A 25,021-nucleotide genomic window follows, 5' to 3' on the forward strand; every position below is an offset into this window, starting at 1 on the left:
AAAAGAATAATTGGAAACAAAACATAAATATGAAATTCCTTAAACATTCTAATAAAAGGCCTAAATATAATAAAAGTCATATTTACCAACGATATGAATCATTTATGTCATAACAACGGTAAAGAAAATTATAAGAATTATTTTGAAGCTAAGTACATGTATCGTAACTACGATACAACCTAATATAATTGACACATCATATAGAGAAAAAGAGAGAGAGATATTGTGAAGTATGATATTAGGGTTTAAATTTTCTCACTTAGTTAACTTTATTTTTCATTTTAATTTGCTGAATTTATAGGTTTGTCTTTGGTTGATATTTAATGTAAACTAAATGATGTTTAAAATAATTGTTCATTTCATTGTGTTAACTAGTTGACAATTTCATATGAATAAGTTTAGCACATTTTTAACAACTCTTTACAAAATATTAAGGTAGGAGGATGCATCGTTATCTAGTAAAGAATTTTAGAATAGTGTAATGTAATTCTAGATGAAATATAAAACTTTTATGTATCTATATAGTTTTGAAACTATACATAGATCAAATTCAGAACTTTTATGCATCATTATCATTGAAGACAAAACAAGAAAGAGTAACTTATCAAAAAGAATGCACACAATTAAACAACTATTTAAAGTTAATTTTAACATAATTATTTAAAGTTAACTTTATATAATTAAACAACTATAACATAATTATTTAAAGCTAACTTTATATATAGATCAGTCAATGCATATTAAAGAACTTAGGAATACCGAAAAGAGGTGAACAAATACAGCTGTCTTCAACTACACTGAGATCAGACCAACTTGAGACCTGCACAAACAACATTATCAAATCAGGAAAAAAATAAAGTCAGAGTATTAGAGACTTCATTCATATTGCCTAATTATGCTTTAATTTTGTTATTGGTACACAACTAAGAATCATATAGATTAGTCTACGTCAAAGATAAGTCATCTCATACATTGACAGTAGAACAGTGCAAGAAGACAACAGACTTAACCTACAAATGGCAGAGTTGAAAAGTTAAAAAACCATTGATTAATGTGTAAAGCAGTAAACATAAGAAAAAAAATCATCATACATTATTAAAATTATAAAAAATCATCACCGCCATCATCGTTATCATCGTAGGCATCATCATCGTCATCATTGGGAGGATTCTGACATTGAGCGGAGCTCAACTGAAGGTGTTGCATAATAAATTCTTGTTGTCGGCGCATTTCTCTAATATCTTTCTCCAAATTAGCCCGTTCTAGGTCTCTTTGCACCCTTTCTTGGTCTCTTTGCGAAATTATTTCCTTCAGATGGCTAACCTCATCAGTCAAGGTATTTACTTGGGTCGTAAGTGCTGATGTGGAGGAAGAAGTTCCAACTAATCTTTGGGTTCTACTCAAGGAACCCATCCCCAATATCCTTCCCCCTTTTGGTCCTCCACTGGCCTCTAACCATAAACTCAAATTATTGCCAACAGACTCCTCAGACCCCTGACTATCGATGCCAGCTTGTGAGCATGTTTGAGCTAGCTCGAGTTGATCATATTTTTCCTGTTTTGTAAAACACATACGATATTGATTAGATATAATAGAAACACATATAATATTAAGACAATAATGGTAGGTAAATAATTAAATTTAAACCATATATTAAGGTAAAATAAAAATTAATTCCAACCTTGACTGCTTTTGCTCTCGCCCCACTCCATGTGTTATCTTTTTTTTTAAAAGTGCGAGTGAAAGCATCAATGAAAGAAGGCTCCTTCCCTGTCTCCTTGGTCTAAAAAAAAATTATTTCAAATAACGAAATAATTAGATATATATTAAAAATTTGGGAAAGAGTGAAACTATTACCATTCTCCGTCTATGCTCATCTATGTTAATGGAGCCTCCCGCATATATAGCACTTGAGTCACCAGAATTGTGAGATTGATTCATTCTATTTAGGTCACTCCTTTGTTTACTTTCCTCCGTTGCCCAAAATAGAGTGATCCTCTCCCAATTTTCTTCAGTGATGAAGTTTGGTTTTTTCCGCCGACTCTTTGCGTGACTTAATACATGTCTAATGTGATCGCCACATTTCTTTTTAAATATTCTTCGTATCTCCATTTCGTCATTCGGGTCCCAATTATTTAAGCGCTGAAATAGAAATTTATTTTATTATATAATCACTGTAAAATTGAAGTAAAGTTAAGAAAATTTACTTTGAACTCGCTCCACCAAAGTTGTTTTGTGGCTGGTGGAGTGCTTGAATATGTCAAAGAATCCCCTCCCCAATGGTTGTTCACGATCCTATTTATTTCTCGAACAACTTGTACCGGATTTTCAAAGCTGCATTAAATTACAAAATAATGATATTATATAATTAAGATAGATCTAACAAATAAAATATTTTATAGTACTTACGAATCACCGATGGGGACTAAAGGGGCTCTATCATTCCTAAACTCAGCAAATGAATTTCTTGCTGAGTCAGGAGGATCTGAGTGGACAGGTAACTGTTCTGGGTAAGGTACTTGTGGCGGCGAATATGAAACCGGTGCAGAAGGTACATGAGAAGGGCCCGGCTGATGAAGGGGTGGCATAGGTACACTGGCAGGAGAATATGATGCCGGTGGAGAAGACACATGGGATGGGCCGGCTTGAGTAGGGGGTGGATTAGGTTCACTGGCAGGTGATGGATGTGTCTGGTCCTGTGGTCGCCGTCTACGTCCACCACGTCGAAATATATGCTGGAAATTTCAACAATTTAATAAAGTTAATTACAGATCTAATACATAACAAAGGATAATTAAAAACTTACCATTTTTATGTAAAGATTATGGAAAAGGATGGAGGGGAAATTTATGAAATGTGACCTCTGATGACCTGTAGGAATAAATACAATGTGTTAACAGATAAAGTAAATCAAATTATAAAAGAGATAGTATATACAATAAAATATGGGAAATTTCTTTAAATAAGCTAACAAAACTTACCCATCATCAAAAATCAAAGTCATCATTGTCATTATCATCCTCATCCTCCTCTTCCTCTTCCTCCTCCTCTTCCTCTTCCTCTTCCTCCTCCTCCTCCTCCTCCTCCTCCTCCTCCTCCTCCTCATCATCATCATCATCATCATCATCATCAATTTCACTTCTATCTACGTTGATTACTACACCGTTGGGATCTCGTAAAGTTGGAATAATATATTCCTCAGTCTGAAAGGTGTTTGAAACTTCCTCTTGTTGATATGCAATGTTTTCCCAACGTGCCTCAATTTTTTTTCGTGCTTTAGTTTTACAAACAGCCCACCAATCAATCTTATCGCGTTTCAAACTCGGATATGAAGAATAGAATACTTGAATTGCTTGTTGTGCCAACACAAATGGTTCATATCTCTTATAAAATCTCTTATGATTTATTTCAACTAAATTATAATGTGGATGCACTTTCATCCCTCTAACAGGGTCAAACCAGCGACACATAAATAATATAACTTGCATTTGTGGTCCTGGGTATTCTACTTCTATAATTTCATCCAACAAACCATAAAAATCATTACTTGGACCTCCTTCATTGGATGACGATACGCACACCCCACTATTCATGGTATTCTTGCCCATTCCATAGTCTTGAGTATGAAAATTATATCCATTTATGAAATATGCTGGCCAAGTGCGTACGCATGAATTTGGACCCCATGATAGATGGATTAGCCATTCTTGTTCAAGGTGAGATTGATTAGCTTGAACCTAAGGTCAAAACACAAATTGTTAAAAGTATGCATATGTATCACACAAATATAGATTTTTACTTACATATGATTTGAACCATGCAGCAAATTCTTCTTCACAAAATCGATCGAACTCTTGTGCCGATAATTCAGAATATAAGTTGGTAAATATCCTACTCAAAAAAACATATTGTTACACAAATAATTGAAAAAATAAAGAAATAAAAATAAAAATATATACTTACTCGTAATATGATGATACTTCTGGACAATTTAGTAAAATATATGTTTGGGCTGCTCGCCATTCTTTACCGATTAAGTATCTTTGTTTACATGGTCCACTTGGTCGACCAAGGTAGTTAAAAATTGAAAATGAGGTAACATTTGGATCAATAGGACCCTCATCATTTCTGCCCGCTCTTCGCCTTTTGCATTGAACATGAGGTTCAAAATAATATGATGCAAAAGTGGTGACTTCCTCCACAATGTATGCATTAACAATAGAGGCTTCAACTCGTGCTTTATTTTTCACCTTTTTCTTCAAATGATATAAGAATCTGTTGAAGATATATAAAATTATATTAAATATATATATATATATAAATAATCCAGGAGTAGAAATATTTTTTTTTCATTCAAACATTCGAATTATACAAATAACACACTCTACCTCTCAAATGGATACATCCACGAAAATGAACGGGTCCTCCAACTTTGGCCTCATATGGCAAGTGAACCAAAAGATGCTCCATGGAGTCAAAAAGAGGGTGGAAATATTCTTTCCAAATTGCACAAAATGATTGGAATATCTCTCTCTAACTTCTCCATGTGTGAACGTTTCAAAACTGTTGAGCAAATATCATGTAGGAAAATACTTAACTCCGTAATCGCTCCCCATACAAATTGTGGTAAGAGTTCCTTAAAAGCAATAGGAATCAGTCTTTGCATTATGATATGACAATCATGACTTTTCATACCAATTAACTTCCATTCTTTCATATCAACACATCTTCCAAGATTAGAGACATACCCATCTGGAAATTTCAAAGATTTCAACCATTCACATAGGACACGTCTTTGATCCTTATTTAATGTATAAATTGCCTTTGGCTTTGGTCCTCTACTATTTTCATCGACATCAAGAGTGGGTCTTTTACATATGAGTCGCATATCTTTTCTTGCATTGAGATTGTCTTTTGTTTTTCCGGTGATATCCATCACAGTATTTATCATATTATCAAAAACATTCTTCTCAATATGCATTACATCGAGATTATGATGTATCAAATGACTAAACCAATACGGTAAATCCCAAAATATACTTCGTTTAGTCCATTTATGTGTACTCCCATATTCATATGTTGTACCATATGGTTGTTCAATAACAGAGGGAAAGTGATGCACTCTGTACCAAATATCTTGACCTGTCAATCTCAATGGCGGAAGTGTTCTTTCGATCCTATTTTTAGTGAATTCATCTTTATTCTTTCTGAACTTATGATTTGTTGGTAAGAATTGCCTATGACAATCAAAATAACTTGGTTTCTTTCCGTGTTTCAATCTGAATGACTTTGATCTCTCCATACATATTGGGCATCCCAAGATCCCAGCAGTACTCCAACCTGATAGCATACCATAAGCTGGAAAGTCATTTATGGTCCAAAGAAGAGCAGCCTTCAGTATAAACATCTGGTTAGAATGAACATCGTATGTAGGAACACCTTCATCCCATAGTTGTTTAAGTTCTGCTATCAGAGGTTGCATATAAATATCTATTAACTTTTTTGGATTTTGCGGACCTGGTACAACCAATGTTAAAAACATATAAGGTGTTTTCATGCACATCCCAGGAGGAAGATTATACGGCGTTAAAATAACTGGCCAACAAGAATAATTTCTTCCTGATTTACCAAACGGAGCAAATCCATCAGCACATAGACATAATCTAATATTTCTAGTCTCCTTTGCAAAATCTGGATATGTTCTATCAAAATTTTTCCAAGCATCTGCATCTGATGGATGACACATTAAACCCTCTTCTGTTTGATGAGTTGCATGCCAAGTCATGTGTTCCGCAGTTGCCTTTGATGCATACAATCTTTGTAACCTAGGAGTTAAAGGTAAATAAAACAAGTGGTTGTGTGCTTTACGTCGTTGTTGACTCCTGGTTGTCTTATACCTATCTTGATTACAGAATTTACAAACCTCTACTTCTGCATCATCTCCCCAATATAACATACAACCATCTCTGCAAACATCAATTCTTTCAACTGGAAGACCTAAATCTTTCACCGTTTTTCATACTGTAAAAATCAAGAGGCAAACTGTGATCACGTGGCAATGTATCGTCAAACGCTTGAACAACATCATTAAAACAATCTTGCGACATATTATGATCTGCCTTTATATTTAATAATCTGGATGTGAGAGATAATTTAGTCTGACTGTCACAACCGGAATATAATGGTTCATTTGCAGCACTCAATACTTCTTGAAATTTGTAATATATTTCATCCAGACATGGTACATCAGGCTCCTCCAACAGCAATGTATTAGTGGCAAACATTTGTTCACTTGTTGGAGGAAAACTAGAACTTGCACCAAGCGTCTCGGGAATATAATTCTGACAACTTGCATCAATTACCATCCTCTGATATGGATTGAATTGTTCATAATAACTCTGATCCCCACTAGCAGAGGCTTGAAAATTCCGTCCATAATCCTCATCAGATATGAACGGTTCGCCATGACTTGTCCAATTATAATAATTCGGAGTAAAACCAAATCTACAAAGATGTTCTTCAACTTTATCGGTGGGTAAAAATTTCCCATTGTGACATTTTCTACACGCGCACCTTATCTTCTTGCCATCCATATACATAACTTGAGTAGATGCAAAATTTAAAAATTGCCTCAGTCCAGTGATAAACTCAGGAGTTAACCCCTGACGATTAGGCAAATTTTTGTTATACATCCAACTTCGCTCATTCTGCATTTTACCTGAATTCAACTGTTTAGTTAAACATTATTAAAAGTTACTATACATAAATCTTATCATTGAAGACAAAACAAAAAACAACAGCTAATTAAAAAGACGGAACGCAATTAATCAACTATAATAAAATTATTTAAAGCTAACTTTATATACAAAGTAAATGCATAATAACGAACTTAAGAATACCGAAAAGAAGTCAACAAATACAGGTCTTCAACTACACTGAGATCACGCCAAAATGAGACCTGCACAAAAGAACATTATCAATTCAGACAGTAATTTTTGAATATTAACTTAAACAACTGATAAAATGGTGCACGGCGACAGGCATAAACAGTCCAGCCAACTGCCAAAATGGTGCACAGCGGCAGCCATACGCCGGCCAGGCAGCTCCTGGCGGCGGCAGGCAGCGCCTGGCCGCGGCCAGGCAGCGCCTGGCGGCGGCAGGCAGCGCCTGGCCGCGGCCAGCCCGCGCCTGCCCGCGGCCAGGCAGCTCCTTGCGGCGGCAGGCAGCGCCTGGCCGCGGCCAGCCCGCGCCGGCAGGGAGTCCCGCGACGGCGAGAGAGAGAGATCCGAGAGAGAGAGATCCGAGAGAGAGAGGTTTACCAAACGAAAACCTTCCACCGCCGATCGTCGTAGATCACGCCGTCGTCGGTCGGAGATGTGGCGGAAACCTGGAAATCGCATATGGGAAGAAGGGGGAACGGGGGAGAGAGAGGAAAGAAAAGAGAGAAGGGAAAAAGAATCGGGTTGGGAATTAGATCTAGGGTTTTTAGGAACAAATATTTTTTGTTCCCAATTTCGTCCCTATATTTGGGACAAATTTCTGGATTCGTCCCAAATTTTGGGACGAATCCAGGATTCGTCCCAAAGTTTGGGACGAATCCAGGATTCGTCCCAAAACTTAAATTAATTTAAAATAAATTAAATCAAAGACCGAAAGCTTATATCTTGACCTAGAGACATCGGAATTTGATGAAAAAAGTTTCTATGCGTTCGTATCGTTGCCTTGATCGTAAATATGTCACCATCCATATTTTTTAAATATTATTTTAAGTGATTCAAATTTTTAATACCAAATTAGGTCAAATTGGAATTAAAAAATTCCAAAAATAAATATATTTGGTAAAAAATATTTTTATGGATATATTTACGATCAGGACAACGATACGAACGCATAGAAATTTATTTCATCAAATTCTGATGTCTCTAGGTCCGTATATGACGCGTCCCATTTTGTTTTTTTTTTTTAAGATAATTAAATTTTTGGGACGAATCTCTGGATTCATCCCAAAATTTGGGACGAATCCAGATATTCGTCCCAAACTTTGGGATGAATTCCTGGATTCTTCCCAAATTTTGGGACGAATCCAGGATTCGTCCCAAAACTTAAATTAATTTAAAATAAATTAAATCAAAGACCGAAAGCTTATATCTTGACCTAGAGACATCGGAATTTGATGAAACAAGTTTCTATGCGTTCGTATCGTTACCCTGATCGTAAATATGTCACCATCCATATTTTTTAATTAATAATTTAATTTATTTAAATTTTTCATACCAAATTAGGTAAAATTAGAATAAAAAATTCCAAAAATAAATATATTTGTGAAAAAAAATTTTTATGTATATATTTACGATCAGGACTATGATACGAATGCATAGAAATTTATTTCATCAAATTCCGATGTCTCTAGGTAGATATTTTTTAATACATATATAGGTTGCTATTAACTAAAAAGGTGTTGTGCAGTGAACGGTTGTAAATTAATGTCTGAAAACTTAAATATGGACCTAGAGACATCGGAATTTGATGAAAAAAGTTTCTATGCGTTCGTATCGTTGCCTTGATCGTAAATATGTCACCATCCATATTTTTTAAATATTATTTTAAGTGATTCAAATTTTTAATACCAAATTAGGTCAAATTGGAATTAAAAAATTCCAAAAATAAATATATTTGGTAAAAAATATTTTTATGGATATATTTACGATCAGGACAACGATACGAACGCATAGAAATTTATTTCATCAAATTCTGATGTCTCTAGGTCCGTATATGACGCGTCCCATTTTGTTTTTTTTTTTGGAAAATAATTAAATTTTTGGGACGAATCCAGAAATTCGTCCCAAACTTTGGGACGAATTCCTGGATTCGTCCCAAATTTTGGGACGAATCCAGGATTCGTCCCAAAACTTAAATTATTTTAAAATAAATTATATCAAAGACCAAAAGCTTATATCTTGACCTAGAGACATCGGAATTTGATGAAATAAGTTTCTATGCGTTCGTATCGTTGCCCTGATCGTAAATATGTCACCATCCATATTTTTTAATTAATAATTTAATTTATTTAAATTTTTCATACCAAATTAGGTCAAATTAGAATAAAAAATTCCAAAAATAAATATATTTGTGAAAAAAAAAATTTATGTATATATTTACGATCAGGACTATGATACGAATGCATAGAAATTTATTTCATCAAATTCCGATGTCTCTAGGTAGATATTTTTTAATACATATATAGGTTGCTATTAACTAAAAAGGTGTTGTGCAGTGAACGGTTGTAAATTAATGTCTGAAAACTTAAATATGGACCTAGAGACATCGGAATTTGATGAAAAAAGTTTCTGTGCGTTCGTATCGTTGCCTTGATCGTAAATATGTCACCATCCATATTTTTTAAATATTATTTTAAGTGATTCAAATTTTTAATACCAAATTAGGTCAAATTGGAATTAAAAAATTCCAAAAATAAATATATTTGGTAAAAAATATTTTTATGGATATATTTACGATCAGGACAACGATACGAACGCATAGAAATTTATTTCATCAAATTCTGATGTCTCTAGGTCCGTATATGACGCGTCCCATTTTGTTTTTTTTTTTGGAAAATAATTAAATTTTTGGGACGAATCTCTGGATTCGTCCCAAAATTTGGGACGAATCCAGAAATTCGTCCCAAACTTTGGGACGAATTCCTGGATTCATCCCAAATTTTGGGACGAATCCAGGATTCGTCCCAAAACTTAAATTATTTTAAAATAAATTATATCAAAGACCAAAAGCTTATATCTTGACCTAGAGACATCGGAATTTGATGAAACAAGTTTCTATGCGTTCGTATCGTTGCCCTGATCGTAAATATGTCACCATCCATATTTTTTAATTAATAATTTAATTTATTTAAATTTTTCATACCAAATTAGGTCAAATTAGAATAAAAAATTCCAAAAATAAATATATTTGTGAAAAAAAAAATTTATGTATATATTTACGATCAGGACTATGATACGAATGCATAGAAATTTATTTCATCAAATTCCGATGTCTCTAGGTAGATATTTTTTAATACATATATAGGTTGCTATTAACTAAAAAGGTGTTGTGCAGTGAACGGTTGTAAATTAATGTCTGAAAACTTAAATATGGACCTAGAGACATCGGAATTTGATGAAAAAAGTTTCTGTGCGTTCGTATCATTGCCTTGATCATAAATATGTCACCATCCATATTTTTTAAATATTATTTTAAGTGATTCAAATTTTTAATACCAAATTAGGTCAAATTGGAATTAAAAAATTCCAAAAATAAATATATTTGGTAAAAAATATTTTTATGGATATATTTACGATCAGGAAAACGATACGAACGCATAGAAATTTATTTCATCAAATTCTGATGTCTCTAGGTCCGTATATGACGCGTCCCATTTTGTTTTTTTTTAAATAATTAAATTTTTGGGACGAATCTCGGATTCGTCCCAAAATTTGGGACGAATCCAGAAATTCGTCCCAAACTTTGGGACGAATTCCTGGATTCGTCCCAAATTTTGGGACGAATCCAGGATTCGTCCCAAAACTTAAATTATTTTAAAATAAATTATATCAAAGACCAAAAGCTTATATCTTGACCTAGAGACATCGGAATTTGATGAAACAAGTTTCTATGCGTTCGTATCGTTGCCCTGATCGTAAATATGTCACCATCCATATTTTTTAATTATTATTTTAAGTGATTTAAATTTTTAATACCAAATTAGGTCAAATTAGAATAAAAAATTCCAAAAATAAATATATTTGTGAAAAAAAAAATTTATGTATATATTTACGATCAGGACTATGATACGAATGCATAGAAATTTATTTCATCAAATTCCGATGTCTCTAGGTAGATATTTTTTAATACATATATAGGTTGCTATTAACTAAAAAGGTGTTGTGCAGTGAACGGTTGTAAATTAATGTCTGAAAACTTAAATATGGACCTAGAGACATCGGAATTTGATGAAAAAAGTTTCTGTGCGTTCGTATCGTTGCCTTGATCGTAAATATGTCACCATCCATATTTTTTAAATATTATTTTAAGTGATTCAAATTTTTAATACCAAATTAGGTCAAATTGGAATTAAAAAATTCCAAAAATAAATATATTTGGTAAAAAATATTTTTATGGATATATTTACGATCAGGACAACGATACGAACGCATAGAAATTTATTTCATCAAATTCTGATGTCTCTAGGTCCGTATATGACGCGTCCCATTTTGTTTTTTTTTTTGGAAAATAATTAAATTTTTGGGACGAATCTCTGGATTCGTCCCAAAATTTGGGACGAATCCAGAAATTCGTCCCAAACTTTGGGACGAATTCCTGGATTCATCCCAAATTTTGGGACGAATCCAGGATTCGTCCCAAAACTTAAATTATTTTAAAATAAATTATATCAAAGACCAAAAGCTTATATCTTGACCTAGAGACATCGGAATTTGATGAAACAAGTTTCTATGCGTTCGTATCGTTGCCCTGATCGTAAATATGTCACCATCCATATTTTTTAATTAATAATTTAATTTATTTAAATTTTTCATACCAAATTAGGTCAAATTGGAATAAAAAATTCCAAAAATAAATATATTTGTGAAAAAAAAAATTTATGTATATATTTACGATCAGGACTATGATACGAATGCATAGAAATTTATTTCATCAAATTCCGATGTCTCTAGGTAGATATTTTTTAATACATATATAGGTTGCTATTAACTAAAAAGGTGTTGTGCAGTGAACGGTTGTAAATTAGTGTCTGAAAACTTAAATATGGACCTAGAGACATCGGAATTTGATGAAAAAAGTTTCTATGCGTTCGTATCGTTGCCTTGATCGTAAATATGTCACCATCCATATTTTTTAAATATTATTTTAAGTGATTCAAATTTTTAATACCAAATTAGGTCAAATTGGAATTAAAAAATTCCAAAAATAAATATATTTGGTAAAAAATATTTTTATGGATATATTTACGATCAGGACAACGATACGAACGCATAGAAATTTATTTCATCAAATTCTGATGTCTCTAGGTCCGTATATGACGCGTCCCATTTTGTTTTTTTTTTTGGAAAATAATTAAATTTTTGGGACGAATCTCTGGATTCGTCCCAAAATTTGGGACGAATCCAGAAATTCGTCCCAAACTTTGGGACGAATTCCTGGATTCGTCCCAAATTTTGGGACGAATCCAGGATTCGTCCCAAAACTTAAATTATTTTAAAATAAATTATATCAAAGACCAAAAGCTTATATCTTGACCTAGAGACATCGGAATTTGATGAAACAAGTTTCTATGCGTTCGTATCGTTGCCCTGATCGTAAATATGTCACCATCCATATTTTTTAATTAATAATTTAATTTATTTAAATTTTTCATACCAAATTAGGTCAAATTAGAATAAAAAATTCCAAAAATAAATATATTTGTGAAAAAAAAAATTTATGTATATATTTACGATCAGGACTATGATACGAATGCATAGAAATTTATTTCATCAAATTCCGATGTCTCTAGGTAGATATTTTTTAATACATATATAGGTTGCTATTAACTAAAAAGGTGTTGTGCAGTGAACGGTTGTAAATTAATGTCTGAAAACTTAAATATGGACCTAGAGACATCGGAATTTGATGAAAAAAGTTTCTATGCGTTCGTATCGTTGCCTTGATCGTAAATATGTCACCATCCATATTTTTTAAATATTATTTTAAGTGATTCAAATTTTAAATACCAAATTAGGTCAAATTGGAATTAAAATATTCCAAAAATAAATATATTTGGTAAAAAATATTTTTATGGATATATTTACGATCAGGACAATGATACGAACGCATAGAAATTTATTTCATCAAATTCTGATGTCTCTAGGTCCGTATATGACGCGTCCCATTTTGTTTTTTTTTTAAGATAATTAAATTTTTGGGACGAATCCAGGATTCGTCCCAAAACTTAAATTAATTTAAAATAAATTAAATCAAAGACCGAAAGCTTATATCTTGACCTAGAGACATCGGAATTTGATGAAATAAATTTCTATGCGTTCGTATCATTGCCCTGATCATAAATATGTCACCATCCATAATTTTTAATTAATAATTTAATTTATGTAAATTTTTTATACCTAATTAGGTAAAATTAGAATTAAAAATTCCAAAAATAAATATATTTGTTAAAAAATATTTTTATGTATATATTTACGATCAGGACAATAATATGAACGCATAGAAATTTATTTCATCAAATTCCGATGTCTCTAGGTCCGTATATGAGGCGTCCCATTTTGTTTTTTTTTTTTTTAGATAATTAAATTTTTGGGACGAATCCTGGATTCGTCCCAATTTTTGGGACGAATCCAGGATTCGTCCCAATTTTTGGGACAAATCCAGGATTCGTCCCAAAACTAAATTTAATTTAAATTACATTAAATCAAAGACCGAAAGCTTATATCTTGACCTAGAGACATCGGAATTTGATGAAATAAATTTCTATGCGTTCGTATCATTGTCCTGATCGTAAATATATCCATAAAAATATTTATTACCAAATATATTTATTTTTGGCATTTTTTAATTCCAATTTGACCTAATTTGGTATTATAAATTTGAATCACTTAAAATATTATTTAAAAAATATGGATGGTGACATATTTACGATCAAATTAATGATACGAATGCATAGAAACTTGTTTTATCAAATTTCGATGTCTCTAGGTCAAGATATAAGCCTTCGATATTTGATTGTTTTTTTTTAAAAATAATGTCATTTTTGGAACAAATCCTGGATTCGTCCCAGATTTTGGGACGAATCCTGTATTCGTCCCAGAATTTGGGACGAATTCTGAATTCGTCCCAGATTTTGGGACGAATTCTGAATTCGTCCCAGAATTTGGGACGAATCCAGTATTTGTCCCAAAATCTGGGACGAATTCTTAATTCGTTCCAGATTTGGCGACGAATTTAGCAACGAAATGTTCTATTGTTGCAAATTTGAAACAAAACTTTTTTGTTGCAATTTTCGTTGGTTATTTGGGTCGAAATTTTTTTTCGACCCAAAATTTGTCGCAATTTTGGGACGAATAATTTTCGTTCCAAATATTTGTCCCCAAATATATGTTTTTTTGTAGTGACTGCACTTAAAAGTATATCCATAAATCTTTAAATATAACCCAAAAATTTATAATCACAACTGACACTTACGATCCTTAGACTCTCATATATAAGTAGACGAATTTTCTCTATTAACTTCTTATATCATCATACTAAAATTTATTGTAATACTAGTTCTTAATTGGTCCTACAAACTAAAATAGAAATTTGAAATAAATAACATGAATATAATATATTCGCAACAATATAAAAAATTAAAAAAATTCAAATCTTATTTATGACTAATGTTTACTAGCATAATGTAAGATAACTACAAATGAAATAAAATACATGAAAATATATGCCCCTAGATAAAATACAACTATATTATCATCAACAATTATAAAATACAACTAAAAAAATTGCTTCCGAGTGTACAATAAAAAAACTTCTCACTTCTTGAGCTTTTCACTCATCAGAGAGTTGTATAAGAAACTTAGCATCCAATAGGGTTAGGACCGTTAGGTTGGTATATTATCTTCGGTTTCAAATAGTTGCAACTATTTTAGGTTCAAATAGAATGTAATTCAAAAGTGAACATTAAATATTACAATGGCTATGATACGATGCATAAAGATGGAATCTGATAAGGTCAGACAGTCAAAAGTCAAGGGAACATGACAATCAATAGTCAAAGGGACGTGGTAGTCAATAGTCCAGGGGACGTGTCAGTCAATAGTCAAAGGGACGTGACAGTAAAAAATCAGGAGAAAGAGAGAGTTAGACCGCCTTACGTCATCCGTATTATTTCTAGTCGGGCACAGGCAGAGCAGGTCCCCAAATCTGAGACATAAGATGGAGTTCGTACTCTTTCTGAGTTGTCCTCGACTTATCGGACTTCCCCAGCTCGGACCGTGTAACCAGGCCTAGTATTTTCACTAAGATAACTCGCGGCCGGCCCTTTAGCGATGAAGGCGTGAAAGATGGGTTCCTCGCCACAGCTCATCCTCCTCATAGACTCAAGTCGGGTGGTACATCTGAACGGTTAGCCCGAGCTGTCTATAGCTACACCCGGGCGGGGCGTAGAGCACTAAACGATAACAATGTCGAGGAATCGTAATCTTCTGTCGGGAAATAACTGTCATACGTCAGGGAATATTCCAGTAGTTTGCTATCACCTACAAATGAAACCTTCCTTCCACCAATAGGAGGCCACCGTACATCCCCTCTCACCCGACATGTCTAACATCCGACATTCTCTGATAACATACAAGCTCTAAAGGTACGCAGCGTCATATAAAAAGAGAGGTCCTCTTCCTTAGCTAGGTACGCGCTCATTCGCACTCGTCTTTTACAGTTCTTTTTTTCCTTCGTACACTATTCTTTTGGGGAAAAAGTACCTGACTTGAGCCTCGTGAGACTTTTTTCCTAGTTTCTGGTCTCTAATGCTCTGTGTGCTTGTCTGAATGTACGCAAAGCCTGACTATCGCAGGTAATTCGTCACCACTGTCCTTGAGTTCCACGTGGGGGTCCGTTTTTTCGGTGCACATACGCTAGGTGTGTCAAAGTCGCCTCTCCGTCAACACCAGCACCATCTTAGTCGCCCTTTGTCTGACTCAGATTCTAGACAGAAACAAGCTAGAACCTCAATTGTAAGCATTTCAGCTTCAAACAAATTTAATCCAGCCACAAAACTAGTACAACTTCAAGCTGGCATCACCCACTAATGCATCAGACGATTTATCTTCACAAAGTTGTTAAATAGGCTTAACTCTCAAGAGAGCCACACCAAACAAGCTAAAAGAGAGATTGATATTATCATCAACAATTATAAAATACAACAAAAAAAAATATCATTAAAAAACTTATCAGTTCTTGAGCTTTTCAGTCAGAGTTGTATAAGAAATTTAGTATGCAATAACCTATGATCCTTTAAGGGGTTTTCCATATAAACCTTTGTGTGCCTATATGTGCATTTATTTCTAGTTTTGCAGTACTGATGCTAAATTGCCAGTGTCACAAGTTTCATCAAATACTCGTAGAGATATTATGAGTTTTCGGCAAATGACAATCAGGCTTGGTTTTCTATAAATGATATTATGAGTGATGATGACTTGCTGCACAGGTATGTGATTACATGTTGGCAAAAGATAATTTACTCGTCCTAGTATCTCCGTCAGTTGAATAGCGCATAGGTGGCTATTAGCCTTGGACAGTTGAATAGCATATGAAAGAGGACAGACACCCAGTTACTAGTCGAAATTTGACCCCTCGACTTCATAGTGACAATACCACCATGCACTAGCCAATTATCTATTCCGAGAGGACATAGGTATGTGATTACATGCAGCAATGTGTTGATGTGAATTCTGCACAGGTAAAGTAAATAAACAAAAGTTAAATATACTGCATGCACTTCAAAATGTAAAAAACATGAAACTTTAATTTGTAAAATATAATTCCAAAAGCATTGGACAAGCCAATATCCAAGATTATCATGGAGATGAACTAGTTACATTACTTATAGAATCTCTTGATTTTTTTTTTTTTTGCTTTTCTACAATTTAGATAAAAAACATTAGTTACTTGGCAAGTTTTTGAACAAATTTGAAGAGAAATAATTCTATTGATTCAACAATTAAAATAATCATGTAAACTACCTATCTTAAAAAAAACATAATTTACTATTGCTGTATTTTAATCAAAGTGTTGAAACCAAATATTGTTTATATTGAATTAGACTCCATTTGTGGCTCATTTGTTTGAGCTCATGTTACACATTAACAATTAAAACAACCATGCAGAATTTAAACTTTGAACAACATTGCATGTGCAACATGAAGTGATGCTGCCGAAGATTACATACAGATATGGTTGAGTCATAGATGAGTTCAAATCTAATTTGATTTATATATTACCAAATAAAAAGATAATTTTATGAGCCAAGCTTTTAGCACCAATAATAACGATCGTGCGGTGATGAGCAATTTCATGACAAGTACCAAGAGAGAATTAAGTAATCTATGGTTTTGTGGTCTTAGGATGAAACACTTGTTATAAGCTTTAAACCACATAATGCCAAAAAAAATTATTCTACAGACAGACGGTGACAAGACATAATGATGGATGCAAAATTAGTTAACAGTCACCCACTCTAAGTTACTTGCTAATAATCGACTTATCACGTTTAGAAGACACTAGAAATACATCCTCCCCCATTTTAAAGGTGATACGTATGCAAAAAACTGACAGTAAAAGACGATAAAAATTGAAATGATGATTTCTCCTTTGTAAACCATGGAACTTCAACTTGTAAAATCTAATTCCAAAAGCATTGGACAAACCATCAAAAGAGCTGTCAAAAGAATAAATTTAGAAGTGTTAATGATAAAGAAAAAGAATATGAGATGCAACAAGCTTGGGATCACATGGTTTAACCATCAAGATAAGAGTATCTTTAAGTCCTTCCACTTCTAGAGAAAAACATCACAATAGAATAAAAAGCTTTCAAATTTATTTTTCCACAAATATAGAGAAAAGCAGAAGATCGGGAAGATTAATAAGAAGAAGAATATCTCTACAACAAACTGCTAAGATCTTGAAGATTAACAAAAGAAGAGATTCAATCCTGAAAAAGAAGAAAAAAAAATAAACACTTGCAAGAAAGAGGATCTTACAGTGGAGTAGACCGACGAACACAACCCTAGCACTGTCGCGTCAAAGAACACATCCCTAGCACTGTCGTGTTGCCAAAGAAAAAGAAAACCAGCATCGTCGAAGAAGAAAATTCTAGCATTGCCACGTTGCCGAAGAAGAAGAAAACCCAACGTTGCCGCGTCGGCAAAGGCCCAAAGAAATAAGTCACGAAGTGTGTTGGAGACGAAGAAGAAAAAATTCGTGAAGTGCGTGGGAGAAAAAGAGGGTTTTAGACTTTAGTATACTAGGGATTGGGTGGAAAAATACTAATAGGTTCAACTCATGTTTTAACTAGTTAAAACTAAGTATTTCAACATTTAAAATTATAAATTTTATTTTAAGACTTATTATTTCATCATCTTATGAAGTAAATTCACATTAAAATTAGAAGAAAATCTATTTGGTTCATTTATTAAGTCTAAAATAATATTATTATATCAGTTTTAAAACTAAAATTGATTATTATATAATTATTTTATAATTAATATCACCAAAATAATCTACTGGTGCACTTGCAAATAATATCGTGTTGAAAGACTTGATATTATTATTGTATTATGTTTCTTTAAATGAGATTTACTATTTATTTTAATTTATTTAAAATGAGCATGTTATTTATATTATTATTCTTATATTCTTTTTCAACCAATGTTGTTATTATTTCTAAATTTAATTTCAATCCTTATATAGAGATTTTATGCAAAAATAACACATATTTAGATTAATCCATAAGGTATAGACCATGTCATCCTCTTATTAATCTTTATATTTCTTGATCCAAAGTAGATACACTTAATTAAATAAATTCAATATCTCATATTAACTAATTTGAAATGACCATGCATTCTTGTGTCCTACTTAATCAAGGGGTCCACAGATATCACTTCCATCATATGGAAGGAGTAGATCTCATCTACATCACTCACATCTCTCTGCATAACTTATTGTATATCTAGTGATCGATTTTATAGTCCACCTTATTATAGGTGACATTTGCTGATATCAAAATACACAACTCCTTATATAGGGAATCGTAGTGACTTCAAGTTCAAGAACTATTCATACCTATAGTCGCATGAGAATATTTATAACACTTATATAATGATCCATGAAATATTTTTATAGCTGGTCAATTTAGTACATATTCTCTAATATTTATTCATGTATCAACTTGATATCTCATATTCATGACTTGTAAGATTAAGTCATCAATTGACCTATATGTTAATCTCAACGTATTAATATTGTCTTAGTATATTAATGCTAATTAGGAATAGTTAAAAATAGTGTCTATATATATATATATATATATATATATATATATATATATATATACAGTCTTTCACTATCAATTCAACCAATTGATATGTTGTAAACTAGAATATACTATCTGAGAGTATTATTATATTTATTCATTTAGCACAGATCTGAAATAAATATAATAATAATAAATTTTTACCTTTTATTAATGAAATATGATACAATATGTCCTAAGTCAATCAACTCTTGATTGACTCTTAGGGCTTACACTAACAATCTCTCACTAGCACTAGAGTCCATCACTAAGATATCTAATACCCATTAACCTAGTGTGACCATCATGCTTTCTCGTGCCAAAGCCTTTGTCAAAGGATCTGCAATATTAGTAGCAGTCGATACTCTATCAATGATCTCTTGAATGAGATAGAACCACAATAGTATATAATACCCAGCTCCACCATTTAAGTAAAATATATTACCTGACTACGATTTGGAATCATCCTTGTCAGTTTGAAGCTTACATTATTGTAATCTTTTACAGCGAGCTCCTCATTACCTCTAAATATCAATAAATATTCTTTCATTTTTCTCAAGTACTTAAGAATATTCTTGACTACTATCCAGTGACCTTCACCTAGATCTAACTAGCATCTGCTTGTCATGCTTAACGCATACAAGACATCAGGGTGAGTATAAAGCATGACATACATGATAGATCCTATAGCAGATGCATAAGGAATCTAATCCATACAGTCCATCTTCCCTAGAAGAATGGAATTGAGTCTTTGAAAGGCTAACACCATTTGACATCGATAGAAAACCCTTCTTGGAATTTTACATGGCAAAATGATTAAACACTTTAACAATATATGTACTCTGACTTAAGCCAAGCAATCACTTAGATCTATCTCTATAGATCTTAATGCCTAAAATATAGGCTACTTCACCTAAGTCTTTTATTGAGAAACAATTCCCAAAACATGTTTTCACAGACTATAGTGTATGGATATTATTTCTAATGAGAAGTATGTCATCTACATATAGGACGAGAAAGATGATTGTGCTACCACTAATCCTTTTGTAGACACAAGGTATATCTTTATTCTTAATGAAACCAAATGATTTGATCGCATCATCGAATCGAAGATTCTCGCTTCTAGAAGCTTGGTGTAAACCATAAATAGACTTTTGCAACTTACATACCTTTCCAGCATCCTTTAGATATACAAAAATCTCAGTTTATGTTATGTACACATCTTCGAGTATATTTTTATTCGGAAATATAGTTTTAACATCCATCTGCCAAATCTCATAATTATGGTAAGCTATAGTAGCAAGTATGATCTGAATAGACTTAAGCATCACAACTGGTAAAAAAGTTTCACCATATTATACCATGAATCTGCTTAAATCCTTTAGCTATCAATCTCCCCTTATAGGTATGCATATGAATGACCATCCATATTAGTCTTCTTCTTAAAAACCCACTTACACTCAATAGCTTTGATCCTTTCAAGTGGATCAACCAAAGTCCAACTTGGTTAGTGTACATGGATTTTATTTTGGACCTCATGGCCGCTAGCCATTTCTCATAATTTGGGCTCATTATAGCTTCTTGATAGGATGTAGGCTCGTTGAAGTCCACAAGCATTACATCACCGTAGTCAGACAAGAGAAAAGAATATCTCTCAGTTGTAAGAAACTAGGGCGCTAAACACTCAAAAGCACAGCAGAAACATCTAGTTCCTCCTGAAGATCCATACGAAAGGAAAATACATATACTAAATTTCTACATGATGTAGGGATATACTTTTGATGCGTGCACACGAACTTCAGACATCTTAGATCTCAGCACGATCATAGGTTCGCGCCTCTAATGGTATCCATACGAACAAGCTTCTCGTTTGTCCCACAAACTCACAAAGTGGAGAAAGAAACAACCTTTGGTTGTGCTAGCAACCACAAGGTTGAGTTTCGGCCAAGAGAAGGAAGAAGGAAGAAGAAGAAGACAAAAGGTTTTTCATCTCATGAAAATTTTATCCATAAATCATATTTATATCCATGTCATGAATACCAAAGGATTTTGCTCTTTGGTCTTATAATCTGATATGGGTTAGGTTTAGTAGGTCCCCGGTGAAAAGGGGAAAAGAGATAGCAGAATCAAGCAGGTATGCATACCGACCGGGGTAACGTGATTAAGAAAGTATAGGCCAAGGCCTGTCGGGATAACAAGCTTAAGGAGGTATAGACCAATATCGCCCGGGATAACATACTTAAAGCAATATAGGCCAAGGTCGGTCGGGATAACAAGCTTAAGGAGATATAGACCAATATCGGCCGGGATAACAAGCTTAAAGCAATATAGGCCAAGGTCGGTCAGAATAACAAGCTTAAGGAGGTATAGACCAATATCGGCCAAGATAACAGGCCTAATGAAGTATAGGACAATATCGGCCGGGATAACAAGCTTAAAGAAATATAGGCCAAGGCCGGTTGGGATAACAAGCTTAAGGAGGTATAGACCAATATTGGCCGGGATAACATGCTTAAAGAAATATAGGCCAAAGCCATTCGGGATAACAAGCTTAAGAAGGTATAGCCCAATATCGGCCGAGATAACATAATATAGGTCAATATCGGCCGGGATAACATGCTTAAAGAAATATAGACCAATATCGGCCAGGATAACATGCTTAAGAAAATATAAGTCAACACCGTCCGGGGTAGCAAGTATTTCGAGAATGTGCATAAATAGCTTATGAAAATATCTATTGCATATGATTGTATAACAGATTGACTAATCTGGCGGGAAGAATGTCTCTAGACTCTTCTACAGGTGTTAGACGACAAAGAAAGGTACATCTGGGGTACAAAAAAGATTCCTTAAAAAGCTATTTTCTGTAAGTACAGGACTGACGTCATCTCATAACAAACTCTAACAAATCGGGGTCCACTTCATGACTACGGAGGTTATATGAGGTGGTATAAAAAGGGAAATCCTCTCTGTTGGCCAGGTAAGCGGAGGCTTATGCTAACACTCGCAACCCATATTACAAACCCTAATTTCCGTTATTATTCATCTTCTTCCTTCCACACTAAGAGAGATCACTAACTTGAGCGTCGGAGGGCCTAGCCAAGGATTCCCACCCCGGTCTTAGGTCACTGATGATAGTGTTGGAGGTTCTCTTGTGCGCAGGAAGCCATCGAAGCTCCAGATCTTGGTGTTCTTCGTCGAATCCTTCCTTTCGTTTTTGGGTCTTCGTACAAGGAAGGCGTTCTTTGGGTTCATTCTTCCAGATTTACTTTGGGTTTCTCGGATCAGTATTCTACATGTATTATTCTTCATCAGCGGTGAGGTTTTCTCCCAGCTTTCCATTTTGTCAAACTTCTCAGACAGGATTAAATTTGGCGCCGTTTATGAGAACTTCACCTGAATCTGAGACTGCAATATGGAAGACGCTGGAAAATCAAACCTACTCACTATTAGTCGAGAAGATATGGATTTTCTCATTAGCACTCACGTCTAGAAGGTGCTACAACAACAACAACAATAACAACAACAAGCTCATACTGGAGCTACTCTGCCAATGGCTCATAATCTTGCAGTCTCAACCACTGATCAACTAAAGGGAAAAGGCACGGAGGAAGAAGTGTTAGAGTGTATACTAAAAGCCTAGCTTTTGGTATAAATATTTATCTAGAAATAAGAATCACATTGGTCAAATGTCTACATTTATGATAAATGTAGTTGCTCAATTAATTTATATTGTAGATAACATGGTGTGTGGTGTCACACACAGAAGATCATGTTATTGGTTCCTTATAAATTATAAATAGTAGCTCACGACCAAGATGGAAAGGAACAAACCATTGGAAGGTCGTAGTGTAATTAGGTATTAGTTTATCTTAACTATATAATTACACTAGTACACTTAGAGTGTATTGAGTAGGACCATTTGAGGTCGTTCCTTTTATACTGACTTTATGAAGGAACAAAGACCTCAGTTATTATGGAAGTGTGTGCTCTTAATCCTAATATAATAACAAGCACATATATTTGATATTTATTTCTTTAATTTATCAATAGGTGAGATTTAGTTCGATAAATCAATAAGCCCGATAAGTTGGGAAATGATATCACTTATAGTGTGTGTTGTTGATTATATAAGGAAACTGTGTCCTAGTGATCTAGGTTGAGAATGTCCCCAAGAGGAGCTCATAAGGATTGTCATGTTAAACCCTGCAGGTGGACTTAGTCCGACATGACGATGAAGTTGAGTGGTACTACTCTTGGAGCTAGATATTAATTAAGCGAGTTGTCAGTAACTTACTTAATTAGTGGACATTTGTTATCTTAAACACAGGGAGACTAACACACTCATAATAAGAAGGAGCCCAAAATGTAATTTGGGATTGGTGCAGTAGTTCAATAATAGTTCTTTAGTGGAATGAATTATTATTGATGAAATTAAGTTGTGTGTTCGGGGCGAACAGATGCTTAATTTCATCGGAGACCAAAACCAATTCCTCCTCTCGGTCCCTATCGTAGCCTCTAGTATATAGAGATTTATACCCACCGCATACCCACCTTCTTACCCATCCAATGGGGCCGGCCAAGCTAGCTTGGAACCCAAGCTAGGGCCGGCCAAGACCAAATGGATGAGCCATGTAGGTGGCCGGCCAAAGCTTGGGTCCCAAGCTTAGGTGGCCGACCACTAGAATATTAAAAAGGATTTTTATTAAAATTATTTCTTATGTGGATATCATGATTTTAAAAGAGAGTTTAAAAATTAAAAATTTCCTTTTATAGTTTTCTACAAAAGATTAAGAGAAGAGATTAATCTCTTTCCTTATTTGTAGTTTAAAAGGATGGTTTTAATTTTTGGTAAAAACTTTCCTTATTTGTAAATCATCTACATGTTTAAAAGAAAGTTTAAAATTTGAAATCTTTCCTTATTTGTTGATTAAAGGAGGATTTTAAATTTTAAGAAAACTTTCCTTTTTAACCGTGTTCATGATTTAAAAGAAAAGTTTAAAAATTAATAATTCTCTTTTATTAGTTTCTACAAAAGATTGAGAAAAGATTTGATATCTTTCCTTATTTGTAGATTAAAAGATATTTTAATTTTTAGAGATAACTTTCTTTTTATCCACATGTTTAAAAGAAAGATTTTAATTTATTAAATTTCTTTTTTATAAACCAATCATGAAGGGATTAAATTATTGGAGAAATTTTATAAATTTATGGAGACAAATTAGGAAGTTTTAATTAATTAAAACTCTCCTTGTTTGTAGCTTTTATGTGGCCGGCCAAATAAAATTGAGAAAGAAAATTATTTTAATTAAATAATTTTTCCTTTTCAATGGAAAAAGAATTAAGGAAATTTTTATTAAATTTTCCTTATTTGCCAGGATCAAGGATTATAAAAGAGGGGGTAGAGGAGGCTTCAAGGCTAACGACTCTATTCTATTTTTCTCCCTCTTTTCCTTGGTGGTGTGGCCGGCCCTATTTCTCTCCTCTCCTCTTGTTGGCTGAAACTTATCTCTTGGTGGAGCTTTTGTTAGTGGCCGGATCAAGGAAGGAGAAGAAGGAGAGAAAGCAAGCCTCGTTTCTAGCATCCCTTGGAGCATGGTGGTAGTGGCCGAACCTCTTCATCCTAGAAGATGTTTTGATGGCCGAAACTTGCAAGGAAGAAGAAGGTGATTGGTGGTTTCTCATCTCGGAAGATCGTTGCCCACACAACGTCCGAGGTTAGAAGAGGAATACGGTAGAAGATCAAGAGGTCTTTCTAGAAGGTATAACTAGTAATTTTTCCTTTCCGCATCATGCTAGTTATTTATGGAAATAATAGCAAATACAAGAGGCTTACGATTCTAGTATTTCGAATATGTTTTTCGATGATGTGTTCTTTTGTTTTATTTTTCC

The 25,021-nt window shown here is 33.6% G+C and overlaps 1 non-coding gene across 1 annotated transcript; it reads left to right on the forward strand.

Moving 5' to 3' along the window:
• Positions 1-13,839: 13,839 nt before the first annotated feature.
• Positions 13,840-13,941, forward strand: LOC121988230. The gene has a single exon (XR_006113965.1). It is a non-coding gene; the product is annotated as a small nucleolar RNA SNORD90 (small nucleolar RNA).
• Positions 13,942-25,021: the final 11,080 nt, after the last annotated feature.

The sequence above is a fragment of the Zingiber officinale genome, chromosome 5B, assembly GCF_018446385.1.
Source record: "Zingiber officinale cultivar Zhangliang chromosome 5B, Zo_v1.1, whole genome shotgun sequence".
NCBI classification, from domain to species: domain Eukaryota; kingdom Viridiplantae; phylum Streptophyta; class Magnoliopsida; order Zingiberales; family Zingiberaceae; genus Zingiber; species Zingiber officinale.